Source organism: Neomonachus schauinslandi, chromosome 7, assembly GCF_002201575.2.
Source record: "Neomonachus schauinslandi chromosome 7, ASM220157v2, whole genome shotgun sequence".
Taxonomy (NCBI): domain Eukaryota; kingdom Metazoa; phylum Chordata; class Mammalia; order Carnivora; family Phocidae; genus Neomonachus; species Neomonachus schauinslandi.
In genome coordinates this window covers 76137367-76143366 of record NC_058409.1, presented here as the reverse complement: position 1 = coordinate 76143366, position 6000 = coordinate 76137367, and positions in this window count along the sequence as shown.

Here is a 6000-nt window from a genome sequence, read left to right as displayed (position 1 = left end):
ACAAATGATGTTAAACATTTTGTCTTATGTTTATTTCACATTTAGGTAACTTCTTGGGTGAGGTATCTGTTTAGGACTCTTGACTAATTTTTAAATTTGTTATTTTCTTACAGTTGAGTTTCAAGAGGTTTTTTTTTTTTTTTTTGTATATTTTGGGTGGACGTTCATTAACAGATATGTGATTTCCAAAAATTTTTTCCTAGTTTGTAGCTGGCCTTTGAACAGTATCTTTTGCACAACAGAAAATTTCAATTTAATAAAGTCCAACTTTAAAATTTTTTTCTTTTACAGGTCATGCTCTTAGTATTGCTCACATTGTCTTTTTTAGGGTATAATTGACATACAGTATTATATTAGTTTCAGGTGTACAATATGATTTGCTATTTGTATATATTGTGAAATGATCACAATTAGTTAACACCATATATAGTTATTTTGTTTTATAACTTTTAAGCATTACTCTGTTAATAGTACTATATTGCATATCTGAAAGTTGCTAACCACAGTCATCATGCTATATGTTACATCCCCATGATTTTTTTATAACCGGAAATTTGTACCTTTTGACTCTCCCTTCACCAATTTTGCCCAATCCACCCCTCCCTACCATTCATCTATTCTCTTTACTGAGTTGTTTTTTTTTTTTTAAGATTCCATATATAAGTGAAATCATATGTTGACTTTTTCTAACTTATTTCATAATGCCCTCAAGTTCCATCCATGTTGTCACAAATGGCTACATTTAATTTATGGTGAATGATACATTCCACTATGTGCATATATAATTTTCTTGATCCATTCATCCATTGATGGACATTTAGGTTATTTCCATATCTTGCCTATTGAAAATAAGCTGCAGTGAACATGGAGGTGCATAAATCTCATAATTAATGTTTTCCTTTTTTTTTCTCCAGAAGATACCCCAGAAGTATAATTGCTGGATTATATGGTAGTTCTAATTTTTTGAGGAGCCCCCAACCTGTTTTCTATAAGTAGCTGTACCAATTTCCACTTAGCTGTACCTATTTCCATGATGGCCAACAATGAAGAAGGGTCCCCTTTTCTCTTTATCCTGAGTAACACTTAACATTTCTTACCTGGTTGTTAATAGATATCCTAAAAGATGAAAAGTGATGTCTCATTATGGTTTTGATTTGGATTTCCCTCATGATTGTGAGGTTGAGCATCTTTTCATGTGTCTGCTGACCATCTGTAGGTTTTCTTTGGAAAAAGTCTATTTGTGTCTTCTGCCCAATTTTATTCAGATTGTGGTTTTGGTGTTGAGTTGCATAAGTTCTTTATATATTTTGGATACTAACCTATTTTCACATACCTGATTTGCAAATATTTTCTGCCATTCAAGGATTTGCCTTTTCATTTTGTTAATTGTTTTGTTGTGCAGAACCGTTTCAATTTGATGTAGTCCCACTTTGTTTTATTTGCTTTTGTTGCCTTTGCTTTAGGTGCCAAATCCAAAAAATCAGTGTGAAGACCTTTGACAAGGAGCTTACTGCCTATGTTTTCTTCTAGGAGTTTGATGGTTTCAAGTCTTACATTCAACTCTTTAATTAACTGAGTTAATTTTTGTGTTTGGCATAAAATAGTGGTCCCATAGTTTCTTCTTTTGTCTAAATTAGCAGACCATATATATGTAGGTTTTTTTCCTAGGCTTTCTAATTGTTTCCCATTCATCTCTGTGCCTTTTTTAAATGTCAGTACCATATGATTTTGATTAGTTTTGCAATATAGTTTGAAATCAGGTAGCATGATATGTCCAGCTTTGTTTCTCTTTCTCAAGATGGCTATAGCTCTTCAGGTTGCTTGTGGTTCTATACAAATTTTAAGACTACTTGTTTTATTTCTGTAAAATGTGTCATTGGCATTATAGGGATTGCATTGAATCTGGATATTGCTTTGGATAGTATGAACAGTTTAACAGTATTCTTGCAGTCTACAAACATGGAGTATCTTTCCATTTAATTGTGTTCTTCAATTTCTGTCATCAATGTCATGTAGTTTTCAGTGTATATATCTTTCATGTATTTTTTCTCCATATATTGAGATATGATTTTTATCCTTAATTTTGCTAATTCGGTTTATCACATTGATAATTTGTAGATGTTGAACCATCCTCCTATCCCTGGAAGGAATCATACTTGATCATGGTGTATGATGCTCTTAATATGTTGTTTAATTTGGTTTGCTAATATATTTTTTTCTCAAGATTTTATTTGACAGAGCATGAGCAGAGGGAGAGAAAGAAGCAGGCTCCCCACTGAGCAGAGAGCCTGAAATGGGCTTCCATCCCAGGACCCTGTGATCATGACCTGCGCCGAAGGCAGATGCTTAACTGACTGAGCCATCCAGGTGCCCTGGTTTGCTAATATTTTGTTGAGAATTTCTACATTTATGTTCATCAGGAATATTGCCCTTTAATATTTTTTAAAGATTTTATTCATTTATTTGACAGGGAGAGAGAGAGATCATAAGTAGGCAGGCAGGCAGAGGGAGAGGAAGAAGCAGGCTGCCCGCTGAGCACAGAGCCCGATGTGGGGCTCGATCCCAGGACACCGGGATCATGACCTGAGTGCAAGGCAGACTCTTAACCAACTAAGCCACCCAGGCACCCCTGCTCTTTAATTTTCTTATGGCATCCTTTCAGGTTATGATATCAGGGTAATACTGGCCTCATAAAATGAATAGAAAGTATTCACAGCTCTTTTATTTTTTTAAAAGAATTTGAGAAGGATTGGTATAAGTTCTTTCAGTGTTTGGTAGAATTCACTAGTGAAGCTGTTTGGTCCTGAAGTTTTGTTTGTTGAGAGGTTTTTGATTACTGATTCAATCTCCTTACTATTAGTTGGTCTAGTCAGATTTTTTTTTTTTTTATGATTTAGTCTTAGAAGGTTTTATGTTTCTAAGAGTTTATCCATTTCTTCCCGGTTGTTCAATTTTTTAGTGTATACTGCTTGTAAATAGTCTCATGGTCCTTTGTATTTCTGTGGTATTATAAGCTCTTCTTTCATTTCTGATGGTATTGGAGTCTTCTTTCTTGGTGAGTCTCGCTAAGGGTTTGTCAATTTTGTTTTCAAAGAACCCAGCTCTTAGTTTCATTGACCTTGGGTTCATAAAAAAAACAGTAGTCTTTTTAGTGTATTTCATTTGTTTCTGCTCTGATCTTTTTCTTCTTCTTTCTACTAACTTTGGGCTTCCTTTGTTGTTTCTTGAGGTAGGCCTTTAGCACTATGAAATTTTCTCTTAGAACAGGTTTTGCTGCATTCTGTAAATTTAGCTTTTATTTACAATTTCATTTATCGCAAATATTTTTCTTTTGATTTCTTCTTTGCTTCATTTCTTGTTTAATCTCATGTATGAATTCCCCAGTTTTTTTCTTCTAATTGATTTCTAGCCTCATACTACTGTGGTCATAAAAGATGTTTCATATGATTTTAATCTGAAATTTGTTAAGGTTTGTTTGGAGACCTAAAGATATGATCTATCCTGGAGAATGTTCCCTGTGCTCTTGAAAAGAAAGTTGCGGGACGCCTGGGTGGCTCAGTCGGTTAAGCGTCTGCCTTTGGCTCAGGTCATGATCCCAGGGTCCTGGGATCGAGTCCCGCATCGGGCTCCCTGCTCCGCGGGGAGCCTGCTTCTCCCTCTGCCTCTCTCTCTCTCTCTCTGTCTCTCGTGAATAAATAAATAAAATCTTTAAAAAAAAAAAAAGAAAAGAAAGTTGCTTTTGGATAGAATATTCAGCATTCATCTATCCAGTCCATCTGGTCTAACATGTCATTTAAGGACAATGTTTCTTTATTGATTTTCTGTTTAGATGATCTATCCATTTAAGTGGGGTATTAAGATCTCTTACTACTCATGTATAGGTATTTCTCCCTCTTTAGGTCTTTTAATATTGCTTTGTATATTTGATTGCTTTTATATTGGGTTCATAAATATTTGTTATATCCTTTCCTTGGATTGACGTTTTTATCAATATGTAAAGCCTTTTGTTTTTGTCACAATTTTTGTTTTAAAGTCCCTTTTGTCTGATATAAATATAGCTACCTCAGCTTTCTTTTTATTTCTCTTCTGATGAAGTAGGTTTTTCCCTCCCTTCAGTTTCAGTGTGTATATCCTTATATCAAACCAGAGGCTCTTGTAGACAACATGTAGATGTATTTTTTTAGCCTATGTCTTTTGATTGGAGAGCTTAGGTATGTACTTACTGCCATTTTTGTAGTTTTCTCTGTGTTCCTTTTTTTCTCTTATTCTCTTCCTTTGCAGTTTGGTGACTTTTCTTGGTGGCATTCGTAAAGTTGTTTCTCATTATCTTTTGTGCATATATTATAGGTTTTGCTTTGTTATTACCATGAGGCTTACATAAAATGTTTGTTATTTACAGCAGTCTCTTTTAATTTGATAATAACGGGTTCAAATACATTTTGAAACTATTTTTACATGTTTTGTTTTTGATGTCACTTTTTACAACTTTTGTCTTTTAACCTTCATACAGCTTTATAAGTGAATAATCTACTACATTTATTATATACTTACTTTTGCCAGTGTGATTTATGCTTTTATATGTTTTCTTGTTACTTAATTAGCACCCTTTCTTTTCAGCTTAAGCAACTCTCTTTTACATTTTTTCTAAGGCTGATTTAGTGATGAAGTCCTTTAGCTTTTGCTCATCTGGAAAAGTCTTTCTCCTTAATTCTGAATAACAACTTTACTGGACATAGTATTCTTGGTTGGAAGTTCTTAATACTTCACATATATCATGACCTTCCCTTCCTGGCCTACAGTTTCTCCTGAAAAGTCAGATAGTTTGAGGGTTCCCTTGTATGTAACAAGTTATTTTTCCATTGCTCTTTTTAAGATTCCCACCTTTTCTCTAATTATAATGTGTCTGAGTTTGGGTCTCTTTAGGTTCCTCTTTGGAATCTGAGCTTCCAGGAACTGTATGTTGGTTTCTTTCCCCAGGTTAGGGAAGTTCTCAGCCATTCTGTTCCTCAGTCACTTGGCTGTGGTGGCAGCACCTTCAGGCTCAGACATACAGTCAGGAGTGGCACCTCCCCTGCCATGAATGTTCCCTCATCCCCCACCTGTCTGCCTACCCAGGTGCTGTCAATTTTTTTATATTCTGCCTTTACTACATTTGCTGCTCTAACTCCCCTCACTTGCAGACAAGGGACACATACTGTGGGGTGGTGGTGGCAGCCTCCTAGATCCTCTCCTGGTGTCCACCTCAGCCATTATTTCTTCAATTACGTTTTTTGCCCATCTCTCTCTTCTCCTTCTGAGACAACTGTAATGCCAGTGTTCGTCTGCTTGATGTTGTCCTTTAATCTCTCTTCACTTTCTTTTTCCATTCTTTTTTTTTTTTTTTGCTGCTCTGATGGAGTTTCTCTGTCCTGTCATAAAGTTGACTGACATTTTCTTCTGCTTCATCTAATCTGTTATTGAACCCCTTCTAGGGTATTTTTTTTCATTGTGGTTATATTCTTCAGCTCAATGATTTCTGTTTGGTACTTATATTTTCTCTTTGTTGAAGTTCTCACTGTGTTCATCCATTCTGGTCTCGAGTTTGGTGAGCATCTTTATGACCATTACTTTGAATTCTATCACGTAATTTATCTCTACTTAATTAAGGTTTTTTCCCGTGGTTTATCTTGTTTTTTTGTTTGGAATATACTCCTCTGTTTTCATTTTACTTGACCCTCTGTGTTGGTTTCTGTGCATTAGATAAAACAGCTCCCTCTCCCAGTCTTGAAGGTTTAGCCTTGTAGAAGATAAAACTTATCAGTCAACTGTGCCCTGGCTCTTGGTTGTCTCTCAAATATGTGTGATTGTCCAAGGAGCCTATTTTATTTTTAATAGCTCCTAGTTGTTGATATTGTGCCAAGACTTGTCATTGTCCCACAGTGAAGGATCACAGTAATCACTTAGATTCATGCTCACTGGAAGCCAGATTCGCAGGCAGCCGCCACCCCTCATTTTTTAGGG